At 49.7% G+C, this 27,446-nt stretch overlaps 1 long non-coding RNA gene across 1 annotated transcript; it reads right to left on the reverse strand.

The window, feature by feature from the left end:
• Positions 1-88: 88 nt before the first annotated feature.
• LOC103786836 (uncharacterized) lies at positions 89-25,587 on the reverse strand. Its single transcript, XR_004667841.4, has 3 exons — positions 25,317-25,587; positions 5,046-5,143; positions 89-693 (listed from the first exon to the last, which is right to left on the reverse strand). It is a non-coding gene; the product is annotated as an uncharacterized LOC103786836 (long non-coding RNA).
• Positions 25,588-27,446: the final 1,859 nt, after the last annotated feature.

Below are 27,446 nucleotides of genomic sequence, written 5' to 3' on the forward strand. Positions count from 1 at the left end.
TAAAAATACATCTACGTGGTTCGACATGAAAAAGATACTAAAGGGCAGACAACTAAAAGTGAACTGAGACTGGCTACATAATTTACAGAACCCGGTGCATAATGGAGATGCCGGGTCTCTTGTTCAGACATTATTGAGTTTCAAGACAGCAACAACAGAGCCTTCGATCAAGGATGGGCCCCACTGAGGGCAGGTCACTCATTCATGGAATCAATCCTTAGCAAACAATGAGTCTCAGACACACTGAAGCTAGAATGGAAAAGATTCTGAGTCTGCAAGAGCCAGAGCCATGCTCAGATTCAATACGAGTTCCAAACCACACATTTTGCACCTTCTTCAGACTCAGGAGCCAGGACAGAACGTTCCAAAGGCAGGGTGGGGATTGCAGGGGCTGAGAACCCACAGCATCCGTTCTGTCACAACCAGGGGACACCTTGACCCATCCCCCAGGCAGAGGAAACTGAGCCAACAATCAGGGCCACATAGAGGTCCTCCCTAAGCACCACCCCCCATCCCACTCCCACCCTGCTCCCAAGTCTGGGACTGGCCCTCAGTGTCCACCCCAACAGGTATAGGAATTGGCAGAGGGAGGCAGCATCTGGAGGCTTTGACTTCAGGCCGGGACAAGTGGCACCCACTGGAGCCTGGTTGGGGGTGTACAGGCAGCGCTTCTGGGGTCCTTCATCACCATCCCTGTAAAGAAGAGGGCCAGGATGAATAAGACCACCCCGTGCCCCGCAGAGCCCCACTGCGAGGCACAGCTCCAGGCTGCCACTGAGCAACAGATAATCCAGGCCAGGGCTCTGGGTGGCACACGCCCTTGGGCCTTGGGAAAAAACAAAACCAAATCTTATCACCAAATAAACCTGGGCTGGGCCTGGGTGGGTGCCAAACCGCCCACGGGGATTTTGGGAAATGCTGACTGTTCCTGCCATTTGCTCCCACTCAGCAGAAGTCCCCAACCCTCACTGAGTGTTTGGTGGCCTGTCCTGTCCACCAGCCACAGGCAACGCCTCAAGCAGGTCCCTGCAAGGTCAGGCACCAGGCAGCACCCATGGCGTGGGAGTCCTGGGACCGCACAGTCCAATGGGGTCCACAAAACAGTCACGCCGGCAGTGACACCGGACTGGCTGAGAGGTGTGTGGCAGCCTAGCCGTGACAGTGGGCTGTGCGCACTCCGGGAGGCTCCCTAGGTGCGATGGGGATGGGCCAGGCTAGGCAGGAAGTTGAACTCCTGCAGAGGGTCAATGGCCCGTACCAAGATTGTGTACGTGTCTGAGGGTGGTGTGTGTTGTGTGTGGAGGGTGGGTGGTATGTGGTATGTGTGTGTCTTTGATGTGTCTGTGTGTGTGTGTGGTATGTGTATGGTGTGTGGTATGTGTGATGTATATGTTCTGTGTGTACAGTATGCTGTGCGTTTGCGGTGTGTGTGTGGTGTGTGTGTATGATGTGTGTTTGTATGTGGTGTGTATTCGTGGGGTCTCTGAATGAGGGTGTGGGTGGGTGGGTGTAGGTGGCATGTGTGATGTGTGTGGTGTGATGTGTGTGGTGTGTATGTGGTGTGTGGGTATGCGCATGTGTGGTGTGTGTGGTATGATGTGCATATGTATGTGGTGTGCATGTGTATGATGTGTGGTGTGTATGTATGTGTGCATGCATGCTATATGTAGTGTGATGTGTATGTAAGTGGTGTGTAAGGTGTGGTGTGTGTGTGCATGTGTGTAGTATGTGGTGTGTGCATGTGTGGTGTGTGTGGTATGTTTGTGGTGTGAGTGCTGTGTGTGGTATGTGTGATGTAATGTGTGTGTACATGTTTCTGTTGTGTGTGAGGGGTGTGGGGGTAGTATGTGTGGTGTAATGTGTGCGTATGTGGTGTGTGGTGTGAGGTGTATGTATGTACGTGTGTGTGCACATGTGTGTGGTATGTGGTGTGTGTATGTGTAGTGTGTTGTGTGTGTATAGTATGTGTGGTGTAATGTGTGTGTATGTGGTGTGCAGTGTGGTATGTGGTATGTCCATGTGTGGCGTGTTGTGTAGGGGGTGTGTGGGGGGTGTGTGTGGTATGTGTGGTGTAGTGTGTGTGTATGTGGTGTGTGCATGTGGAGTGTGTTGTGTGTGTGGTGTGGTGTGTGTATGTATGAGGTGTGGAGTGTCTGTGTATGTGCGTGTGTGTGCATGTGTGTGGTATGTGGTGTGTGCATATGATGTGTGTGTATGTGTGGTGTGTGTGGTGTATGTATGATGTGTGGTGTGCATGATGTCTGTGTTGTGTGTGAATGGTATGTTGTGTGTTTGTGGTGTGTGGTGTTTGTGGTGTGGTGTGGGTGGGGTCTGTGTGTGTGAGTGTGGGTGGGTGTGGATGGGTGTGCTGTGTTTGCATGTGTGGTGTGTGGTGTGTGTGTGGAGGAGTGTGTATGTGGTGTGTGGATACATGCATGTGTGGTGTGATGTGCCTATGTATGTGGTGTGCGTGTGCATATGTGGCGTGGTGTATGTACGTTTGCATGTGTGGTGTAGTGTGATGTGTGTATGTATGTGATGTATGTGGTGTGGTGTGTGCCTGTGTGTAGTATGTGGTGTGTGTGATGTGTGTGTGGTATGTGTGGTGTAATGTGTGTGTGGTGTGGGGGGATGTGTATGGAGGGTGTGTGGGTGTGTGGTGTAATGTGCGTGTGATATGTGTGGTGTAATGTGTGTGTGTGTGGTGTGTGGTGTGGGGTGTGTGTGTGCACATATGTGTGCGGTATATGGTGTGTGCATATGTAGTGTGTATGGCGTAATATGTGTGTATGTGGTGTGTGTGTTTGTGAGTATATGTGTGCACGTGTGTGGTGTGTAGTGTGGTGTGTGGGGTGTGTGTGGTATTTGTGTTGTAATGTGTGTGTGGTGTACGGTGTGGTATGTTGTGTGTGCACGTGTGGTATGTTGTGTGGTGTGCAGTGTGAGGGGTGTGTGTGTATGAGTGGTGTAATGTGTGTGTGTGGTGTGCGGTGTGGTATGTGGTGTGTGCGTGTGTGGTGTGTGTGTGATGTAGTGTGTGTGTATGTGGGGTGAAGGGTGTATGCATGGTGTGAATGTTTGTGGTGTGTGGTGTGGTATGTAGTGTGTGTGTGGTGTAGTGTGTATGTGTGTATGTAGTGTGCAGTGTGAGGGGTTTGTGTGTATGTGTGGTATGATGTGTGTGTGTGTGTGTGGTGTGCGGTGCAGTATGTGGTGTGTGCAGGTGTGTGTATGTGTGTGGTGTAGTGTGTGTGGTGTGCAGTGAGGAGTGTGTGTGTGTGGTGTGTGATGTGGCGTGTGCATGTGTGGTGTGTGTGGTGTGTGTGTTTGCGGTGTGCAGTGTGAGGGGTGTGTGTATGCATGGTGTGATGTGTGTGTGGTGTGGTATGTGGTGTGTGCATGTGTGTTATGTGTGTTGTGTATGTGTGGTGTGTGGTGTGGAATGTGTGTGCATGTGTGGTGTGCGGTGTGAAATGTGGTGTGTGCATTTGTGGTGTTTGTGTGGAGTAGTGTGTGTGTGGTGTGCGGTGTGAAGGGTGTGTGTGTGTGCATGGTGTGATGTGTGTGTGGTGTGCAGTGTGGTATGTAGTGTGTGCATGTGTGGTGTGTGTGTGGTGTGCAGTGTGAAGGGTGTGTGTGTGTGCATGGTGTGAAGGGTGTGTGTGTGCATGGTGTGCTGTGTGTGGTGTGCAGTGTGGTATGTGGGGTGTGCATATGGTGTGTGTGTGTGTGGTGTGCGGTGTGGAATGTGGTGTGTGCATGTGTGGTGTAGTGTGTGTGTATGTGGTGTGTGGTGTGATGGGTGTGTGTATGCATGTTGTGATGTGTGTGTGTGATGTGCGGTGTGGTATATGGTGTGTGTATGTGTGTGGGGGTGTATGTGTGGGGTGTAGTGTAGTGTGTGTGTGTATGCGGTGTGTGGTGTGATGGGTGTGTGTGTATGCATGGTGTGATGTGTGTGTGTGGTGTGCGGTGTGGTATGCGGTGTGTGCATGTGGTGTGTGTGTGGTGTGTGTTGTGTGTGTGTGTGATGGGGTGGGGAGTGGGCTGAGAAGGCAGGAAGGCAGAGTGCCTGCTGGAGTATGGACACCATGGCTGAGGGGTAAGGTGGGGGCAGCACCGGAGCAGATGAAGGGATGGGTCTGGACAGCACCACTGCCCTGAGCCTTACTTGTATCAGAGAGTCTCAGAGCAGCCCAGGGACGGGGTCATTTGCCTCATTTTAGATGAGAGGACTGAGGCTTCCTCTCCCTCCTGGTCAAATCCAACCAAGTCCTGCCAACACCACCCTCATTATCTCTCGGTCCACCTATTTCCTCCAGGTAGCCTTCCCTGACCCCCAGACCGGGTTAGGGGCCCCACCATGTGCCCACCCCCTACTCTCCCTTATCACAGTGCTAGAGCATGAGCTCTGCTAGGACAGAAGTGCCACGGGGCAGGGATTTTCATGGGTTTTGTTTTCTGTCATCTCCCCTCTGCCAAGAGCAATGCTTGACAAGCAGTTGGTACTTCATATTTTTGGAATGAATAGCTCCTACAATAGTTCATCATAATTGTTTGTCTATTTGCCCTTAGGCTGTAGTCTCCTTGAAGGCAGGACCTCTTTTGATTCATCATTTTGACCCCAGCACCCAGCAAAGAGATTGGTGCACAGTAAGTGAGAAATATTAGTGGAATAGAATAGAATATTAATGCAGCTATTTAAAAAGAATAATGAAATGTTTATTATGATGATATGGACTAGACATCTAAGATACCTCTTTATGAGAAAAGGCAATGGTAGAATCATATGTATAGTATGCTATCTTTCCTGTAACAGGAGGCTTTAATAAGACTGTATATTCATATTTGCTCATAATTTAAAAAACTTGGCCAGGCACAGTGGCTCATGCCTGTAATCCCAGCATTTTGGCAGGCCAAGGCCAGTGGATCAGTTGAGCCCAAGAGTTTGAGACCAGCCTGGGCAATATGACAAAACCCCATGTCTACAAAAAGCAAAGCAAAACAAAAAATATAAAAAAGTAGCCAGGTCTGGTGGTGCTCACCTGTAGTCCCAGCTACTCAGGAGGTTGAGGCCGGAGGATGGCTTGAGCCCAGGAGTTCCAAGCTGCAGTGATCCGTGACTGCACCACTGCACTCCAGCCTGGGCAACAGAGTGAAACGCTGTCAGAAATAACCCACACCAAAAACAAAATAAAACCCTATTCTAGAAGGATATACAACAAAAGTGATGACCTTCAATAAAAGGGAGCAGGCAAGTGGGAGTGAGTAGTGGGAACAAGACTTTCCCTCATATAGTTTTATACTTTGAACTTCCAGCTCTTTGAATGCATTACCCAATCAAAAATGTAAAAGAAGGACATAAATATTAGTAGAAGGCAAGGGAGTGAGAAGGAGGAAGAACAAGCAGGGAGAGGGGTGGAATCCCAGCCAGGATCTAGGTGCCTCCAGTCAGTCACATCACATGCCCTTGAATCCAAGGCTGACAAATTTAGATTCCGCTGCAAGAGAAGGACATGCATTAAAAATCCCACAAGCTCACATGCTCTGGCAAAGATGCCAAGTCTCGCAGGTCAGGTGAGATGGCCACGATTGTTCTTGGTTCTCCTGTGTCAGGTAGGAGGCCAGTTTTCTCCTGGGACGTTGGTCAATAACTGCAAGTGTTTCCAACCTCAGAGGCTCAGCTCTGGAGATAAACTATCAAGTCTGTGCACTGCTCCATGGATTACCGTATTAAATTACCATTCTTAGGGCAGATGGTTCTCAAGGTTAATCTCAAGGTTTGCTAGGTAGTCAACACTTTGGAGCTCCCTTTCCTAAGCTCAACAGTGGCCCCTCAGAAGACTCTCCTCCAGCTTATAAGCTGCAAGGAAAATGGTACAACTACTTTGGAGCTGTCTTGAGTAAAAATATAGCACAAACAAGCCCTGCAACCCTGCAAGCCCACCCCTGAACCCACATAACCCTGTCAGGTGCATCAGAAGACAAGATGAAGAATTTTCTTTGTAACATTGTTTGTAATAGCAAAACAAAACAAAACAAAAAACCACAACTGAAAATGACCTAGACGTCCTTCTACAGGAAATTGGATACATAAAATATGGCACAGTGTGTTCAAACAATGGAATTTCACAGCAGTGGAAATGAATAAACTGAAGCCACATATATCAGCTGGGTGAATCTCAGAAGCCTGTGGAAGATGCAAAGCAAGCTGCAGAAGACATCACAAAACACTGACATGAAGTTCAAAACAAAACAAAACTGAAGGGTTGCCTTCACACATGTTTATCAGAAACACATGGTTAAAACAACCAAAAACATAGCAAGGGAATGATGAAACTGGGATTTAGATAGCGGTCACCTTGGAGTGGGGGTGGTAGGAGAAACGGGGGAGTGCAGTAGGGGTGAGGCACACACCATGACAGGCCTTGTTGGAAACGGTTTATTCCTTGATCACTGTCAGTCATTTCATTATCATACTTTCTATCTTAGTTGTGTGTTAACATATATTCTTTTTCTTTTTTTTCCCCTGAGACGGAGTCTTGCTCTGTCGACCAGGCTGGAGTGCAGTGGTGCGATCTCGGCTCACTGCAACCTCCACCTCCTGGGTTCAAGGGATTCTCCTGCCTCAGCCTCCCGAGTAGCTGGGATTACAGGCATGCGCCACCACACCTGGCTAAATTTTTTGTATTTTTAGTAGAGACAGGGTTTCACTACGTTGGCCAGGCTGGTCTCAAACTCCTGACCTCAGGTGTCCCACCTGCCTTGGCCTCCCAAAGTGCTGGGATTACAGGCGTGAGCCACCATGCCCGGCCAACACATATTCTTTTTTATGACTCAAATATTCCAGCATAAAGATCTAAACCATAGCCTGAGCTTGGAGTCAGGCAGGCCTGGGTATGAATACTGACTTTTCCATAGTCGAGTGACCTTGGGCATGTCATTTAGCCTCTGAGTCTCCCTTATCTCACCAGGATGATGATACTTCCCTCGAAGCACCCTACTTATGTATGAAATGTGCCCGGCACATGGTAGATACTCAATGCATTTTTTACAATCTATTTGTGAATTCCGGCATTTGGACTCTGGGATTCCCCATTGTAGGCTAAGGACACGATAAATGAGAGCTGAACGAATAAATGAGTGAGCAAACAAAAGAATTCAAAAATTCTTTTACTACCTCTACATCTCCTCCTTTGAATGCCCTCTGGAACTTAAATCATCTGGTTAGCACTGGGGTCACTTAAAATAAAATTTAAAATCCAATTCTTACACCTACTTAAAGTCTCTGGAAGCAGGTAGTGGATGAGCTTAGCCCCATGAAGATTCTGCCTCCACCCTCCAAACTGGACAAAAGATCCCTTCGGGACGAACTCGCTGTGTCTTCCCTGCCCCCACAGCACCTGGCACGTTCTGGGCCTACCAGCTGCTCCTCATGAAGGCAGCTGCTGGTTGGAAGGAAAGGCCACCAGTTGGCAGGTATCTCCCCAGACGTTTGCAGGCTTGGGTTGGTCCCTCTTGAATCTATAGGAGTTTCCCTTGACCTTAAAGTCCCTCAGCAACTTTGGTCTTATTTAGGACAGCCTATGATTAGAGGAAATTAAATGGATTTCCAAACCCTGAAAATAGGCCTTCTTTTAGGCCGTCTGAGAATCTCTGCTAGGCTCTGATTTCTTTCCCCCTTTGGCTTGTTTGTTTGTTTTCTTTCAGGCTAGATCTGGGGAAGGAGATTACCTGCAGAATCATGGATAGAGAAGTATATTTGAAGTCAGACAATAAAGCCTCTGTTTGACCTTAAGCCAGACCTATCACTTCCAGCTTCATTCCACTTTCTCCTCTGTAAAATAGCAATAGTAATGATTTATTGCTTACTTCACAAGGATGCTGAAAAGATAAAATAAAGCCTTGAATATATTGGTGATTTTGAAACTATAAAGTTCTTTATAACCTGGTACAGAGAAAGAATACTGGATTTAGAGTCAAGATACCTAGTATTTTCTCTTTAAGTGTTGAGGCATATGATGTACCAGACATGTTCTGAGCACTTTATGAATGTTAACTCATGGTAGTTGTCACAATATTCTTATGAACTAGGTGTTATATTATCATTCCCATTAGGCAGGTAAGGAAAGTGGGGGCACAGAGAAGTTAAGTAACTTGTCCAAGTTGCACAGCTATTATGCGGCAAAGCTGAGATCCAAACCCAAACAGCCCGGCTCCAGAAACTGGTCCCCTTAACTAGCTTTTCTCCCTCCTGCTTGAGAAGTTTGAGCCTAGCTCTGCCACTCACTAATTCTGTCCTTCATTCATTCATTCCACATACACTTACTGAGTGCTTACTATGTGCCAGTACTGTTCTAGGGGCTGGGCATGGAGCAGTGAACAAAACAGGCTGTCACAGAGCTTGCATTCCAGCAATTACACAAGGTGTCCAGAGGATTCAATGCTGTGGAAGATGAATAAAGCAGAGCGAGGGGCTAGAGTGAGACCTTGAGCCCATGGTGTCTTCTCTTTGAACCTCTGCTCTCCTATTACACAATGTAGATACTGAGGCCTGCCCTGCCTCCTTTAAAGGTTTAGGGGGCAATCAAATGAACTATAGAGGTGCATATAGGATATAAACCGTAAAACTCTATTCTCATGAAGAGGTTGTACATTCACTGCTCTTGCCTCTTTGTTCCTACGGTGCTTTGTTCATACCTCTAAGCTACAGTCACCCTTGTTTCATAATAGGCCAGGCAGGTCTCTGTGTCATCCAATAAACTAAATATTTGAGGGCAGGACCAGATCCTGGTACAGAGTAAGTGTGAAACAAAGGTATCATTATTAGTATTAATAATCACGATTTAATGAGTCCCTAAGTGCCAATTACCACCAGACACTTATGTACAATGCTGAAATTAACCTTCAGTGTAGAAGTTATTATTATCCAGGTCCCAAGGGAGAAATGGAGGCCCAGAGAGCTGAGAAATCTGCCCATGGCCATTCACCAGTGAGCGAAAAAACCACAGTCAGAACAGGCTCCAAAATCCACCGTCTGTCACGAACCCCCTACTCATCCACACTTGTCCAGTCAGCAAATCTGGCTTGAGCACCTACTATGCTCTTGGTGCTTTGCCAGGTACTGGAGACACAGAGATGGAGATAGCAGGTGAGTTCTCTGTCCATGTGAAAAATAGGACAAACAAGTTATCACGTAAATAAGGTGGGCACGGGTCTGATCCACAGGAAGGGCCTACCTAGGCTGGGAGGTAGAGGAAGGCCTGTCTGAGGAAGGGACATCAGAGCTGAGCCCTGAGCAGTGACAAGGAGCTGGTAGACCTTCGAGACACCTGGGAGGAAGGGCTGAGGTGTGAATGAGTTGGGAAAGTTCTCTAAGCAGAAGGCGGCCTGTGCGCCTGGAGAGTCCCAAGAAAGGGAGACAGAGGTAAGAGGTGCAGTGAGAGGAAGGTGCGTCCACACTATACAGGCCCTGACAGACCGAGACAGGCATGGAGGCAGCCACTGAAGCTTTCCAGGTAGTAGAGCGATGTGATCTGAGGTCTGTTTTGGAACAATTATGAATCGTTGAAATAACATTAGAGCCTGCTAATAATTATTATAACAATGTTTTCCAAAAAGCTTGTTTAGGAGACAAGAGAGAAGAGTGAAAAAGAAGGGGCCAGAGAAGGTAGAAGTAGGCTGGGAGAAGAAAAAGGTATTCAGCCAGCAAATGACTCTTGCAGGTGTTTCCCTTCAGCTTAGCTTCAGCTGAATCCAGCCTCCTTTATCTTATACACAATCATAAACGGCTGTCAATGGAAATCACTAAGTAGACTTCCAGGCTTCTGTTATGAGAAGGATCAGTTTTCTTCCCCCTTCTCTTCCCACCCAAGGAAAGAGAAGGCCCATAACCTGGAAGAAGAGGGGCCCTTCGCGACTGCTTGGGGCAGGGTGTCTGTTGAGAGGCTCGGAGGATGCTTCTTAAGACAGTGTCTTGTCCTCAGGGGCAAGGCTTTTGATTTCTAGATGCAGGTCGGTCTCTGCCAAAATGTGGCCTGTGAGTCAGGCTTTCTGGGTGGCTTTGGCTGCCCTATGAGAAATGAACAGATAAACCACCCTCATCCCTGCTCCACTCCCACACATCTGTGAGTGGAAATTAGAGCCCACAGGGTGGGCTTAAGGAGAATATGCCAGACCTGAGGATCTTTGGGGCATCCTGGGTGGAATGGTGGAGGAGGGAGGTGGCATTGCCAGGACCTGGCAGAGACCTCAGCTGTCTACACTCAGATGTCTACACTGCCCATTTTCACCTCCCCACTCCCTGCACCATGCTGCTACCCAGTCCACTTCTCCCTCCTGGAGAGGAGGCGGATCTGCGTCTTAGGAAGCTGACCAGAAGCAAAGGAAAGAAAACTCAAAGAAAGAAGAAGCCTTTAGGCAACAAAAAGATTGAATTAAAAGCTGTCTGGAAAACTGAGTAATTCTGCCCATGCGAATTACATTAAATTATGTAAATTTATGTAAATAATCACATTTCTCCCTCTTCTTTCCAAACCCATCATTTTGCACCCCTGGAGGTGTCTGGAAGTGAGGGATCCTGACCGAGCTCCTTGTGCTAACACAAAGCTTGAAGAGTTGAGTTTTCCAATCTCTCCCACTCCTGGGATTGCAATTTCTCCCTTGGGCTCTGCTTCACTCCACTCTGACCACAAGAAAACCCCTTTCCCAACAGCCATCCACCCCTCACAACTCCCTTGTGCTGGTGACTGGACAAGACATTTATGTAGCATATTTAGAGATGATGGGGCAGATTTGGAGGAGGGAGGAGCTGAAAATAGACTTCATGCAAATACAATCTCTTTATGCTAATGATATGCAAATATAACATTTTCCTCTCCTTGGCCCCCTGGAGCCAAGAAATGACTTGTCTGTGTGCAGTGGACCAAAAAGAGGCCAAGAGAGAAAGCCAGAGGGAGGGAGAGGGGAGAGAGGCCTGAGAGCCCTGGCTGACCCCTACCCCCATTCCCACCCCTAGACACAAGTGACCCCCAGTGAAGGAACAGCTGCCAAGACAGGCCAGGCCTGGAGAGAGCTGTGGCCCAGGCATGGGGCTTGGGGTGCATGGGGGTATGGGGAACATCACCTGTGCTCCCGAGCTTTCAGGACAGGTGCTGTCCCCCTTCACCCGCCCTCCTGTGGGGAGTGTCTCTCACCACCTCCCTCCACCTGTGTAGAGATTGTCTCCCTGGGCGCTATTATCTCCTGCAGTTGCTCGTAAATGACAACACCCCCAGTGGCTGGCCTACCCAGCACTTGAACCCCTTCTGGCTGGGCTGCTTGCCGGAGGATTAGCTCCTCTTTGGAGAACCCACAATAGCCCTCCACATCCTTTGTGCTTCTGTTTGCAGCAAATATTGAAGCTCTCTCCTGAAACCCATTATAGGCCGCTGGGACAAAGGCTTTCCGCCGGTCTCCAGGACAGAGCCAATAGCAGGATGTTCCTCGCTACTGTACCTGCCGCCTCACCTGCCGCTTCTTCTCCAGTTACCCCCGGAAGGAGATGATCCACATTCAGATGAGGCATCTCTGTGCCAAGGCAGTGGACAGAGCAGATGCCATGATGCCCACACCATGGTTTGCCCATTGGAGGGGATGTGCCCATTGCCCATTGGGTGGGCGGGGGTCACAAGTAGTTGGGAGATGCAAAGATCAATGGCGAGGAAGCCTGGACTGGAGCTGAGTAAGCAGCAGCAGGTGTGCTGAGCTCCCCTGCAATCAGGGCTTCACGAATGCTGTTTGCTGTGCCCCAAACATCCCTCCTTCCCACTCCCTGCCTAATTTTCAGGGACCAGTTTTATTCATCTTTCAGGTCTCAGCCTAGACTTCACCTCATCACCTCCTCCAGGAAGCCATCCTTGCCTCCCAAATTGAGGTGTTCCTCCTCAGCACTCACATCTGGTATTTTAACGGCCGACTCACTTTCCGCTTTCCTCATCCCGGCCTCTGAGCTCGAGGCATTTTCGTGCCGAAAACATCTGACACAGCTCCTAAACATGGCAGATAAATATGACTGAATAAATGAACGACTGAATGAATTTAGCAAGTACGGGCTGTGCCTCATCCTGGAGTCCTCAGAATTCTGACTCAAGGGGTGTTAGGTCATGAAAGGCCCTGGGAGAAGGGCCGAGAATCTTTCATGGCCTTCCATATGGACACCTCAGTTTGGTGAAGGGCAGGCTGGGATGAAAGTCCACCAACCATGTGGCCTTGGGTGAGTCTCTGAACCAACCCAGGCCTCAGTCCCCTCATCTGGCAAATGGGAAGAACAGCATTGAAAGACGGAGCGGGAGAATGCTCTGAAAACAGCAAAGGGGTTGTGTGGAGCTGAGGTGTGTGAGCATGGTTATGTGGAGGGGATGTTACGGACCTCGGTTTGGGGCGAGAGAAGAAACAGACGTGTTTTCCGGCAGGTGTGTTGCTCCGGCAGGCAACCGTTGGCCACTCTGTAGCAAGCGCTGGGCGGGAGAGGACATGGGGGTCCTGTTTCCAGGCCTGAGGGAAGAGGTGGCATCTCTGGGCCCGGGAACTTCCAGCGGCAACCCTGGGGCCTGGGAGCCGCTGGTCACAATCCCCTGCCTGCCCTTCCTCTCTCCTGGTCACTGCCAGTAAGGAGCCTGGTCCAACAGTCCGGGAGCCAACTCCAACTCACTGCTGGGCAAGTTACTCATTTCCCCTCCCCTCAGTTTCCTCTTCTATAAAGTAGAAATAATAACAGTGCTACTGCATAGGGCTGCTAAGAAGATTAAATGAGATCAACTGTATAAAGTACTCAGCACCGCTCCCAGCACATAACAGGTGCTCAGTGAACCAGTTCATCATTCCCACCCGCCCCTTTACTCATCCCGTCTTGGTTCTGGGAATCACAGAAATCACCCTCCCATTTTACAGAGGGAGAATCCAGAGAGGTTCTGGAACTTACCAGAGGTCACCAGTGACTCAGGAATGGGAGTTAGACACAGACCTGGGGTGCCCGGGGTTCTACTCCCATTTCCCTGTGGTTTGGAGCTTGAATGAATGAATCATTTGGGGCTTGAATCATTGTGCCATATGTACAAATCCAGGTCACCCTGAGAGGCTGCAGCAGAGGCTTCTCCTGCGCTCCTCTTACCCCCTTGGAAATGCTGGGCTATAGAAACCCTCAAAAAATAAATAGTGGGATGGCTGATATATTGAGAGACAGACGGCAAAGCAGAAACAATTCCCTGACCCCCACCAGGCTCTCCGAGAGGCACCTGAAGTGAGCTGAGGACCCCAATGATGAAAAGAGGCATCTGAAAACCAGATGTCCAGCCGGGGAAAAGCAGGGCCGAGGCAGCTCCAGCAGCCACGGGGTTGAGGAGGGTTCCTCGCAGGCCTGGCAAGCCAGGCTGGGGCACCCGCTCTGAAATGGAGCTTTCCCCAGCAGGACGTCAGAGCTTGGGTGGCAGCCTGGGCTGCTCAGCGTGGCTGTCTCACAGCCTTTTAGTCACATAGGAGGCTGCTGTGGAAGGGAGGTGACATCTTTGAGAGCTGGCTGCAGTTGGCCTTCTAGATATGTCCCTGCACAAAGTGAGAGGCAGTTGGCAGGGGAGGGGGCACCCACAGGAAGGAGAGTGACTCCACAGAAGGGCATCCAGCCTGCGAGGCACAACTTCCCACTCCCACCCAGGAACTCTGGCAGAGCCTTATCCCACCTCCCCATTCCCCTTGGGGATCCAAGCCATGCCAGGCTGTTTGAGCAAGAACCACACCTGTGTATGCCACCCAGGTATCTGCCTGTGGACAGGGACAAGGATAGGGCTTTCCAGACAGACAGGACACTCTCCCTGACCTTCAGCCCATGAAGGAGGAATCAGGTGTCCCTTGTTCATGGCTCTGTTCCTTGTACTGAGCAAGTGCCAGGCACATAGTAGACAATAAAACACCTTTGAGGAGCAACTGAATGAACTAACGAACTGTCCTCCAAAAACACCGGGCTGGGAGCGTCCACAGCTCCCTCCTGGACCCATATCAGTATCTCACAGGTCCCTTCCTCTCCTCTCACCTGAGTCCTTTCAGCTGTCATTTAATCTCCAGTTGCTTGGTCAAGAATCTAATAAATAAGCCTCTCCCAGTTCTTGGATGGTGATAAGGTGCCTCCTCAGCCTTTTTTGGAAGAAGTAATTCTAAAAATATCTTTCATCACTTCCTTCGCTCTCGCCTTGGCCCATCTCCAAGCCCTTCCTCGGATTTCCTCTTTGAACCTGAACCTCCGCGTTCCTGGTTGGCTCTGCCGGAGGGAGAGGGCTCTCGTGTGAAGAAGCCTGAGGTGGGGGTGGCATGGGAGTGGCTGACCAGGAGGTAAGAAAGCAATTTTCTGCTTCAGGGGCATCCAGCCAGGGGAATGCCTTCCCGCCTGTTTCTGAAACTCTGCTCATTCAACCGGTCTTATCTTACTGCCACCAACCCACACTCCCTCCTGGCATCCTGGGAGAGCAGTCTCTCCCCAGCCAGGGGATGGAGAGATGATCTCATGTGGTAGATCTAGGCTTTACTGTTCCTAAGAACTCCTGGGGGAGCTTGTTAGAATGTGGATTCCTGGGTTCCATTCCCCAACATTCAACCTGGAATGAGGTCCAGCCAGCCCATTCTTCACAAGCTCCCCAGAGGATGCTGACGGTCCAGGAACACTGCTCCCGGACCACCTTCCCAAAAGACCAAAGGTGTTTGGTCTTTTGGTAGATGGATCCTGCAAGGAGGACAGATCCTGCCTACATCAGACAGGAGGCAGATGGAGAGGCAGGGTCAGGACCTTGGATCTGGCCACTGAAGAGAGTGAAACTCTCTCCCACCATCCCCCAGCTCTGGGCCCAGAACAGCAGGAAGCCAGAGGAGGGAGGGGTAGGAAAGTCCCAGAGAAGAAAAGAAATGACACAGCCTGGCCTGGCCCCAGCTTCTTCAGTGACACGAGGTTTCACGTGGTCCCAGGCCCCAAACCAGCAAAGACTGGCTTTCTTGTTGATGAAGAAGTCTAGCTGCTGGATCAAGGGGGGAGAAGGGCAGGTGGTGGCTGACCTCCAGCCTGAGTGAGGATCTGTAAGCCTGTCCAGTCACCCCTCTCATCTCTGCCTCCCTTTCTCAGGAGTCACTCCAGCCCTGAACCTGATAGCCCAGCTCAAGGCTCCTGAGCCTCCCCCAGCCCGAGGAAGAGCAGCAAACACTCCCCCACTGCTTCTTCACCCCATCCAGGGGAGACTCCACCCCAGTCCTGTAGCCCTAACCTCTAGATTCAATCAGTCTCTGTGCAAGCCTGCTGCCTACCCACCCTCACCCCAGAGAAGCTCCTGGGAGTTCCAGACACGCTCGTATTCAGAACTTCAAGTGCAGAGTCCTGGGCTGGGGATTCTGGCTCTGCTGCTAACTAGGCCTGTGATCTGGGGCAGGCGACTGGCATTCCTGGGCCCCAGGATTTTCATTTATAAAGTGGGGCTCATAATCCCTGCCTCCCTATGAGGATGAATGAGACAAGCCATGTGGAGGCCCCTAGTGTAAAACCCTCACTTTGAATAATCACTATGTTTCTACCATAAGCTCAACTGTGAGACACCAGATAAAGGTGTCTTCAACCATTGTCCTCCCTCTGTGTGGTATCCGGTAGTCTCCAGAAGAGGAGTGCTTGATCGATCCAATGCCTGCTCTGTTGAATAGACACTGCCTACTCAGCCTCAGCCAGCCTGGCCTTGCCACTGGCCCTCGGACACCCAACTCTCAACCCCCCCACAACACACCCTCCCTCTAACATACCCAAATCATAAGCACCTTTCAAAGCCCAGCTCAACCCCAGCCCTCAAGAGCCCCTGCAGACTGCAGTGCTCAATGAGTACTCCCCACATCAGGGTCACCCATCAGTGTTCCCTCCCCAACTAGACCCCACACTCCCCAAAAGCAAAATCACATTCCAAAAAAGTCAAAAGACGCACAACACAAACTGTCCTCACATCTGTCCCTTGCTGGGGACTGGGAAGGAGCAGCATCAGGTAGTGTCACAGTCCCCAGCACAGAAATCCAGGGTCAGGGGTGTTCCAGCTGGTGGCCTGCCAGTCTCCGTGTTCCCAGTTCTGACTGGCAGGGGCTATGGTGCGAGAGAGCTGGCCACTGGCAGAGCCTATTTTCTGACAACCAAATGATAGCCCAAGGACTTGGGGCACTTTGCAGAACATTTTACTTTTCAGAGCACTTCGAATGTGAGAGGCTGGAAGGGGCCTTCGGAACCATCTTGTCCAACACTCCTGGCTCCATGTTACAGATGAGGAAACAGCAGAGATGCACCCATAGTCGCCTGGGCTGAGGGGCAGAGCTAAAGTCCAGGTTTCTAGAACCCTGATCTTACTTTGAACCGCCTGGGGTTGGGGGGAGGTAGAACAAACAGCTATGGAATTGACAGAGCCTCCAACGTTCACACTTAATTTAGTCTTCCTCCCTAACCTGTGACATAGGTATTACTGAGTGCATTCTAGTTTTCCTGTTGCAGGAGGAGGCTCAGAGTGGTTATGGCACCTGCCTAAGGTCACACAGCAGGTACATCTGGAGCTCTGCCTCTGGGAGCCAAGCATGCCAAGCTTTATTAGAGACCTGAGCTCTTAGTGTTTCACTGGGCTTGAGGAAAGGGCCTCTTTGCCTCCTAAGTGGGAGTGGGAGTGTAGCCACGGTGGGAGGTAGGAGGGAGCCTCACTTTATAAATTCTTATTCTCATTGCATCCTGAGAGGACTTCCCTCAAGGTTACATAGCTAGTGTAAGTTACTGGCAACTTTTGGGGCTCAGCAACATGGAGCTCTTCTGCTTTTGGGTGGTTGCCCCTCTCTGCAGCTCTCTACCTGTATATAAGAGCCCCATGGTGGGGACACCTGTGGTGACCCAGAACTTATTCACTCACTCACTCATTCAACAAATACCTGTTGAGCACCAACCATGTGCTAGGCAGTGTGCTAGACACTGAGGATGCTAAAGTGAATGGGACAGTCAGACAGAGCCAGAGGGGCTGGGGCACCTAGGGAGGGAACTGGGGTCCACCTTGGCCCTCACCTCTTGGCCACTAACCTATACTATATTCTAGTCGGGGAGACAGATGGGTAAACAGAGAGGAGTTGATCACTCATTGTGCTGGGTGCTATGACAGCGCTGTGCAAGGGGTCAAGGAGCCCAGGGGAAGGTACCTGTTCCAGGCTGGGGGACAACAGAAGAGAAAGTTTGCTAAGTTCAGAAGGCTGTGCAGAAGTCAGCCTGGCAAAAGAGAAGAAAGGGCATTCCAGGAAGCAGGGCAGACAGTATGGGCAAAGGTGTGGGGAAACAAACAGCTTGGCACATTAAGCTGTTTGTACACACTTAAGAGAAAGATCTGAAAGGGTGTACACCCAACTGCTAAGGCGGGTTATCTGAGGAAAATGAGATTATTTAGACTTGCTTTTTTATTTGCACACTACTATCTTGTTTGAATTTTTATAGTGGGCAAAAAATTACTTTCATAAGCAGAAAAATATATAACTAATAAAGAGCATTCTCTGTATGATGGAACTTTGAGAAGCATGATGTTTGGGAACAGAAAATTGGAGGCGGTACTGCTGGGAGTGGAGGAGAAAAGCCAGAGAGCTGTCACAAGTCCCTGGACCCAGGGAAGCAGTAGGTTGACACCAGCCTCCAGGCAGTGGCCTGGGGTGTTCATTAATTGGGCGATTCCTTTCCTGGGAAGCTGCAGGGCAGACCCAGGGGGCTGGGGGGAGATGTCAGTCAGTTCAAACTGATGTCTTCTAGCTAAAGCTCCAGGGAGTAAGCAGATCTTTGGGGTTCTGGTTGCCCGCCCCCCGATCCCAAGCTAAAACTCTCATCTTCCTTTGGGCAAGAGTCATGCTAGAGTGAGGCTGAGAGGTGGTTCCCACCAGCAGCATCAGGGGGTTCTAACTGGGGTGTCTTTCTTGACCTCTGACTTTTTTCACCATCTCACTCTCCAGCCTGGACCTGGGCTGGACTGCTAAAGGACAAAATGCCTGAAGCTCTTTGAACAAGGTCATTTGCAAAAAAAAAAAAAAAAAAAAAAAAAAAAAAACTTGACCTTTCAAATGAGTTTTTACAGACTTCCATCATTTTTCTCTAGAAAATCCTCTATTTGTCCTTTGCCAGAGGAGGCAGAAATAACTAGCAAACTGTAACTCAGGTGTGTCATTCAAACACACACACATTTAGTTTCTTCTCCATTCAGTGTGTCCCATAGGAAATGGCTGCAATTTGAGGAGTGACAACACTGTCCCCAATTCAGAATAACCTCTTCTTCACTGGTGCTTGGAATTTTGTTTTGGGGTTATCATCTTCATCCTATAGCTTGTTTGTTCAGTCTCCCGCTTTTCTTTTTTTTTTTTTTTTTTTTTTTTTCCTACAGTGGATGCCGTGGAATGGTTAGGAGGGGCGATTTCCCAACCATTTAATGCAGGTTCGTTGGTGCATATTTTCCTGCGTGGAAGTCACAGGCCGAGATGGTATTATCAGTTCCACTGCTTAATATGAGCTCAGTAAGGAAATACAGTGCCTGCGGACAAGCTAGGGGTTCTGGCTGATGTACATAACCAATACTTTCTTCTCACCTTGGGGACTGTGGAGAGTCTCCCCCAAAAAAGATTGGAAGAATCCAGTTGTTCAGAGGAAGAGGGGCTTGACTTGGGGCTGAGACTGAGACGTACATGGAGCCAGGCCCCAGTGTGACCATTTTGCTATTGGCTAGAATAATGTAGAGCTGCACTCTCTGCCAGCTCAGGGCTGCCTTCTAGAGCCTCAAGAGGTTAGGAGCAGCTCTGGGCGACAGGGATGAGTCTTCTACAGTGACACTGCTGATAAAGATGATGGGCCTCATGGACGAGGCAGAAACAGTAGGCAGACAGAGGGACATTTCAGAGAGTATCTGATTTTAAAAGTGATGATGTGGAAAATCATCAATTACCAATCAAAGTCATGTCATGTGTGCCAGAAAACAACAGAACACATATTTGGGAGGCAAGTGGGGAAAGAAGGCAGGGTTGGGGGTAAGGCAGGGCTCCGCTGACCTAGCTGTGTGCTTGAATCGGCTGAGGAGCTTTTACACAATGCTCACAACCAGGTCCCACTGAGGCACAGTCAACCTGAATTTCTTGGGATAAGGCCTAAGAATCTGTATTTTTAAAAACTCCTCCAGAAGGTTCTGAAATACAGCCAAGTCAGATAAACCTAACTGTGGTTAAGATGAAGATGGGGGCTGGAGGAACAACCACAGGGTTAGGGCAGGAGGGAGAAGGGAGCCTAGGTCTGGAAGGGAAGGACTGGAGGGAACAGGCTGGCAGCAGGTAGCTCTGTGCCCATTTCTGGTGGCCTCCTGACGCCAAGAGAGCCAGTGAAGAAAGAACCAGAACCCCTTCACTCTGAGTTGCTTCAGAAGCAAGCTTCCTGTGGCTCAGTCAGCCTCCCCAGGGGCAGAGGCCATTTGGGGAGGAGGAACACCCCCTCTTCCAACCAAAGCCCTGATAAAAGGAACAACTAGGGTTTCCCTTTGGGACCAGCAGGATGGACTAAGAGCAATTTTCTGGGTCCCTCAGGCCCCACATACCATTTGTCATTTCCCATCAGTGCCTAAAATGCCTTTGCCAAAAGCTGTTCCTCTCCCGCTAAGCCATGCCATGGTGGGTCAGGGAACTCCAAGTGAAGGGAAAACTGTGACACAGAACCTAGGGCCTCGGTTTTACTCGATGTGGCAAGGTGGGGAGGGGAGAACTGCTTTCATATCACAGATAAACTTGGGCATAGTGGGGAGTGGATGCCTCATCCACATGCACTTTGTTTAATTAAAGACAGGATCAGTTGGGCACAGTGGCTCACTTTGAGAGGCTGAGGGGAGCAGATCTCTTGAGCCCAGGAGTTCGAGATCAGCCCAGACAATTTAGTGAGACCCTGTATAAAGAAAGAGAAGAAAGAAGGAAAGAAAGAAAGGAAGGAAGAAAGGAAGGAAGGAAGAAAGGAAGGAAGGAAGGAAAGAAAAGGAAGGGAGAAAGAAAGAGAGAAAGAAAGGCAGTCTTGCTACATTGCCCAGGCTGGTCTCAAACTCCCAGCCTCAAGTGATCCTCTCACCTCTGCCTCCTGTGTAGCTGGGATTACAGGCATGAGCCACTGTACCCAGCTTACATGCACTTTTGAGGTAATATATAATTCTTCAATGACACATCTCCCGAAACTGTTCCAACCTCTCCTCTCCCTTTTCCTAATTTTTGTTATTTTGGGTCTTCAGGTTGCTGCCTTTGGGACTTTCAATATCTTTAAATCTATCTATCTATCTATCTATCTATCTATCTATTTTCCTTCCCTCCTTTCCTTCCTTCCTTTCTTCCTTCCTTCCTTTCTTCCTTCCTTCCTTGCTTCTTTTCTTCCTTCCTTCCTTTCCTTATTTCTTATTATTAGTGCATCAGCTCTAGATAAAGCCTATCACCCCGCCTCTGGGAGGGATGTGGGAATCTATATCCTCTGCCCCTCCTCCAGGTTTCTGTGAGCCACAGCATTACTTTTATATCATCACAGTTTTAAGTCTTCTGCACTTTGTCTATGGGTTGTGTCTAAGAATGAAGCTGCGCCCACTGAGTGCCACTGAGTTGCACCTTTGCGTTCCTGTGGAGACACAGCCACGGCTCCCTGTTCTTAGATGAGCCTCGGGGGAAGTCCAAGAGGCGCAGGGCTGCGGAGCCTATCGGGTCGCATTTGGAGACAAACCCAAGTCAATACCCTGTAAAGGCAACACCTCAGTGGAAGGCGGTGCAGTTACAGTGTAACCGGGACTATCAGTCATCTAGTGTAAATGGCTGGGAGCAGATCCTTCTGGTTTTGTTAGGGAGGGGGAGGAGGGCATGAAGAAGGCAGAGCCCTATTGCCTGGAGTGGGAATAGTCCATGGGGCTGGGGGCAGGTGGTGCCCCAAAGAGCAGTTAGTAGCAGAAACAGGAGGCTGGGAACTGAAAAACAGCCCAGCTCACAGATGTCTCTTGGCTCAGCCCTGTTTACCTTCAGGTGATCAAGGACAAACAGTATGAGTGCTCTGGGGTGTTGACCATGCCCTTGTAAACACAGCTTCCCTGGACTTAATGAAGATTAGATTTGGGGACATGATTTTTGGTGGTTAAAAAAAAAAGAAAAGTCTGGCTTTTTATAAAGCAGACTCTTTGCCAAAGACTGCAAGAGTCATTATGCTGAGGGAAGAAACCTTCACCCAAGTACATATTGTATGATATCATGTATATGGATGAAGTCATAGAACAGGCAAAACTAAATCTGGTAGAAAAAAAAAAAACAATCAGAACAGTTGTCGCTTGGGGATGGGGCAGGGATTTATTGGGCATGGGGGAGCTTTCTGGAGTCATCCTCATGTTCTGCACCTTGATAAGGATTTGAGATGCACAGGTTAGGCGTTTGTCAGAACTCATGTATGGCACATTGGAGAATTGTGCATTTCCTTGTATGTAAAACTTATCTCCATAGAAAAAAATAACTGTGACAAATACTGAACTTTGTTAATGATATGATGCTGAAGTATTGGCCTAAATGGCTACTGATGTCTGCACCGTGCTTTGAAATGCTTCCAAAAATACAAGGGATCGATGGATGGATAGAGGAATGGGTAGTTGGGTAGATATGTGTTCTGCAACACAGAACAAAATGTTAAGGGAAGACTCTAAGTGGCGGGTATACGATGTTCATCATAGAAGTCTTTCAACTTTTCTATATGTTGGAGAAAAATTTTTCATGATAAAATGTGGAGATAGGAAGAATTAGGGGCAGAGAATCATCCTACCTCCATAGGACCCTCTCAGCTCCTCTCCCAAGGCCTTGGTTTGTTTGCTTTGGTGGAGCAGAGGCCAGCAGCTGTTCTGTAGCTCTCCTCCCTGGCTTCCTTCTCACACTATCCCCTGTGTTCATTTGCTTGGGCAGTCCCAATAACTGCTGTAGATGTCACTGGACCGCCAGACACATGGAAATCTGCATCTCACAGACCCCGCACCACTTCACTGTTCTGAGAGCCAAAGGGTCCTGCTTCCCAGGTAACCACTTGCCCAGCAGGCAAGTAGCCCCCCTTCTCTGTATTCAAAGCCAAGAATGCTCTTTCTCTCCCACTCCCAGGCATGGACATAAGCAAGGGGTATATTTCCTATGTGCCTCTTGCTTCATTCTTTCATTGCTTTTCTTTCTGCCTGGGCTTGAAGGCTTTCACCAGTAAGGTTTTACACATTATTCATCCAGCTACTTCTAGGCAAGTCCACTTGAACTGTCTCTACCAGCCCCACCCCCACCCCCTTCACCAGAGGATAAGCATTTTTTTCATGTTTATAGAAACTATCATACACCCTTCAGAATATTCCACACCATCCAGTCTCTGATCTAATACCCATACCCTGGGAAGCTTTCCTTTGTGTCTAACCTGAATCCTGCATGCTGCTTTTCTATAGAAGCTGAGGGGCCTGGGGCTTGGGGTCTGTGGTTCTTGATCTGGGTGTGCTCATGTCAGGTGTGCAGGGCTGTGTTTGTGTAATTGGTGGGGCAGCAAAATCAGGTGCACTAGGGTCAAACCAACCTTTCTTCCCTACTGGCCCTTTATCCTACACTCCACCCAGGCACCTGGTGTGGCTGGGCTACTTGAGGTGAAAGAGCAAGTCCCCACCCCACCCCCACCCCAGTCTCCCTGGGCTAAGGACTTGTCTCAGATGACACTTCCCCACCCAGAGGACAGCCTAGTGTGGTTCACCTTGGGTTAACCCATCTGGAAGCAGCAGCCCCAGGACACCTCTTCCTCCCCAAACCCCAACTTCCTCAGACAAATCTAAGCCCACAGAACAATTTACCTTACAGTCTTAGAGTAAGGGCTGGAATTGGAATAGGAACCAGGTATGTGACAACAACAAACTCTCTACTTGGTCTGGGAGAGGCCGGCATGTCTTTCACATTTACAGAAGAAGAAACTGAGACCTCAGTTGGTGAAATGTCTCCCCCAAAGGCAACACAATTCCCTCTTCTCGAAGCCATCCTCAATGTTCACAACTTCCTGAGTGTAAGTCACAAACCATCATTTTTCAGCCTGGCAGTGTATAGAAATAAGAGCACAAGGCTAGAAGTCAGGAACCCTGAGAGCTAACCCAAGCTTGGGCATATCCTAGGTGGGGGTAACGGATCCTCAGTCTCCACATATGCAAAATGGGGATAAATAGCTTCAGATAATGCATACTAAAGCACTCTATAAACTCTAAGTGCTCTACAAATGCAAGGAATTATTAAAGCACTATTTTTTCTTAACCTCGATTAGTAGCACAACTTCATCTATTACCTGCTTACTATAAGAGACAATAAGAGGGGCCTGGAAGTTACTAACCCACAGGGTTCTTTCCTGATCCAAAAGACCTCCAATGCTTGCTTTCTCTTCTCACTCTAAGCAGGAGACAGAGGTGAGCCAAGCAGGAAGACTATGCCTTCATCCAATGAGGCTTAACTTATGCTGGGGCATTAATTACCAAGCTTCCATTGTTAAAGATGCACAGGGCTAGGTGACCTGGAAGACCCTATACTAGAATCCAGAGTCTGGGTAGGTCTGATGAGCTAGTGAATCAAAGGTCCTCCAGACCTCTATTTACAGGAAAGGAAGAGTCCCTGTGATCAAATCCCTTGGTGCAGAGAAGAACTCAGGAAATGGGCTTCTATGACCTCTTTCCCCAGCTAGGCCCTTGGGTTCCATCCAGCCCTTAGAGAGGGGGTTGGGGGACGGTGCAGGACTACAGCAGAAGCAGAAAGAGCTGTTCTCACCAGAGACTTAATGAGACTCAGGACCCATGTGTGTGTTAAAGACTAATGTCCCATTATAAAGAGAACCTCAATACAGTAGATTACAGAATATAGGAGTTTTTCTCTTCTTGGGACACTAGTGAGTCTCAAAGTGAGCAGTCCTGGCTGCTGGCATTCTCAGCTTCCTGAGGTCATTCACAGGCCCAGTTTCCTTCCCCCTGTTGCTTTCCCACTTGCCAGGCCATTGTCATCATGCATAGTGAAATCTGGGTCCCCACCACATCTAGGCTCCAGCTGGCAGGAAGAGGAGAGGGCATGCAGGAAGCATGCCCAACAACTCAAGACCCAGACCTGTAAGTGGCCGGCCTCATTCTCCATTCCACAGTCCAGTGAAGACTCAGCCACATGGCCACACCTCATTACAAGGAAGGCTGGAAAGTAGAGTCCTACTTGACCACCATGTGTCCTACCACAATGCAGTCTCTGACAGTGGATAGCTAGCAGTCTGCACCATAGCACCATCAGGGTTGGGACAACACAGTGTGACACAGATTGGAGAGATGCCACGACCCACACTTCTGCATGGTACATGATGTGGCAGCTGGTCATAGTGTGCCCTGAGATGCTGGGCCCTCAAGGGTTGGAGCTCTGGGACATGGCACCAGAGCAGGAGAGCAGAATTCTCAGGAGGGACCCTGTCTTCATGACCCATGGACAAGAGACAGTAAGAACAAGTCTGGAGCAGAAGAGTCTACCCAGAGACACCCCAGAGACTCCCAAGCATAACCACGGCAAACTATAGCTGAGGAAGGACATGAGCTCTGAGTCAGAGGGAGGGGACACAAGCCAGCAAAATGTGGGTAAGTCGCAATCACATGAGCTCACCAGCTGGTGGGGTGTGGCTGCAATTGAAGCACATCTTTGGAACCCTTGGATCTCCAAAGAGCATAACTACAACCACAATAAATTATGGTTATTCTAATTGTCCAGGGGCAGGACTCAGGATGGGACGTTCAGTCAACAGGTAAGCACTCTTGTTAAAATGCTTAGTATGTTTTGGTCTGCAAAGGAGACAAAACAAGGAAACATCCCAAATCTTATGCTCCAGGAATGAAGCCTCCCATTAGAGCCAAATCCCTGACAACATGTGGTCAAGTATCTAACTGCAGTTACCACCTGAGAGTGCTGTGGGAGTGTGGGTACAACCAGAGCACACGGCAGTCATCAGGGAGATATGGCTTTAGCTGAAGTGCTGAAGCCGAGGCAAGAAGGGAGAGCATTCCATCCAAGCTGGATGGGGAGAGGGCATAGAGAAAGGGCAGTGTTAGTGGGCTGGGCCCTCTGGGGCTGAGAAGTGTTAGACCTTGAGCTAAGTGCTTTTCATGCATTACTTTGTTTAATATTCCCAAAGTCACTCTGAGGTAGGTGCTGCTGGTACCCACATCTTGCAGATGAGGAGGCCAAGAGCTCAGGGAAGTTTATTAACTCACCCATAATCACACAGCTTGTTTCTGGGGGGGACAGAGCCAATCTCAGGACACTCCGGTTGCACACAGAGCCTGCACTCAGTCTCCTTGCCAGGGCCAGTGGGGGTGTCAGAACTTCTCAGGCAAACTTGCTCCTGCCCTTGGCAAACAGCCCCAGATGGTCACATCCCAGGCTGGCGAGCCCCTGCTGCCTCTGAGCTCCCTGCTCGGTGGAACAGCTCAAGTCCTGCCCGCAAGCTTGGTGTCCTGCCTGCCCCCAAAGATGTCTTCAGCAGGAATCACAGCCAATGAATGTACCAGCAGGACGAGACAAGCTAAATGCTCAAGAGGCTCCCAGGGAACAATGCGGCCCTGTGAGCAGGCCAGGCCAGAGCACAGTCCTGGAGGGCTGACAGGAATTAGCCCCAGCTGACCAAGAACCCACTCACTTGGTGACCTGTTTCCTGTACTCTGGGGGTGAAGGTACTTCTTGAGGGTTGGACCCCAGCGCGACTCAGCCAGCCTTTGTCACACCTACCTAGGGCCTGCCTGCTGTGCCGGGAGACCCAGAGAAATGGCCCCAGCTGAGGTCCCAGCAGGCCAGTCCCTGTTTTCCTCCTCTACCCTCACACTGGGCCCACTTTGCTCAGGGAATCCCATGCACAGTTCACACTTGACCCCAATCCCAGTTGGAGAGTGGAGTTAGGCTGGTCAGGGCACCTGAGTGTGTCCCAGACTAAAGCCCTGGCTTGGTTCCAGTCTCCTTCCTAGGGTGGACATGCCCCTTCTCTAGGGCTGCAAGCCTATCCTTGACCCTGCTACCAGCTCCACCTTAGCCCTCAGTGATCAGTTCTGGCAAGGTTGCTGGAAAGGGGGAGGGTAGAATCAGGGAACTAAGTACCCTGACCTTGGCAGGTAAAAAAACCCCACAGCAATAGGAGGTTTACTTTGCAGAGGGGTGCTGATACATTTCTGGACTTGTCCCCCAAACTCTCATGGTAGACACATGCCCCTCCACACTCCCTTCCCTCCAATGTGAACTGGAGCAGCCCCTGCTACAAGACTCTGTTCTTGCAAAAGCTGCCTACACCTGTGGGTCTGGCTCTAGAGAGTCTGGTTTATTCCTTAGGCAGGAAAGCTCCACGTAACTAGAAGGTGAGAGGGCTCAGCTGCATCCACGGCTAGGCAAAGGTCCACTGGTCACCAGGGAGCATGTGGAGGTGAGGAGGGAGGAAGAGGAAAGGTGTACTACATACACAAGTCCCCCTCTCTTTTAGAAAAGCATTCTCACTCTTGTTCAAAATTCACACTGCAGACACACATACACACATTCACTCACACCCTTTCCACTTGGCACCTTCCAAAAGGAGAAAAGGCAGAGGGGGCTGGGGCTCCAGGGCTCAGGTGCAGGTACTGCCACCATGGTTTTGCTCTGCTGGAGAAGCTTGGGTGGGGAGCCTTCTGGAACCCATTCTGCCACTTGGCTGCATCTCTGGGAGATTGTGAGGCAAGACCTGCAAACAGGAGCTCTGCACTCCTGGCTCCCTGGGACAAGGGAGCAAGGGCCATTCATTGTGCAGTTGAGAAGGGCCTCGCCTAGCTGGGGTATGGCTGAAGGGCTGATTACACTGCACTGTCAGAGAGATGATGGAGATAAGCAGATGGCCATGCCACTAGTGGTCATTCCTGGGCCCTGTCTTTGTGCCGGAAGGAAAGGAATTCACCTTACAACCGCACCTCCTTTTTTGCCACTCGGCCCCCTTCACAGATGAATAAATTGAGCCTGGGAGTTTAATACTTTGCCCCAGGTCTCATGACTAGCGAACCCCAGAGCTAAGATCTGAGCCTAAAGTTTTCTTTCTTCCAGTACATTCTGATGTCTCACAAGTGCTTGTGATACAGTCCCGGGCCTCAAGGAACCACTGGGAGACAAAACTAACCTAGAAGACCTAGAATACCTCACTTTCCGCCGGCAGTGTGGTTCAGACTGCACAGCTGTTGGCACTCAAAAAACAGAGGTCTGTGTGGTCAGGAGTCACCAGGGAGGAAGAGTCAGGTGGACTGGATCAGGTGGTGGGTATTAGGCACCTTCCAGTCTCAGACTCTTTCCTGGAGAATGTGGAATAGGAAGAGGGAGATGGGAAGGTATCATTT

Source organism: Pan paniscus, chromosome 1 (assembly GCF_029289425.2).
Source record: "Pan paniscus chromosome 1, NHGRI_mPanPan1-v2.0_pri, whole genome shotgun sequence".
NCBI lineage: Eukaryota > Metazoa > Chordata > Mammalia > Primates > Hominidae > Pan > Pan paniscus.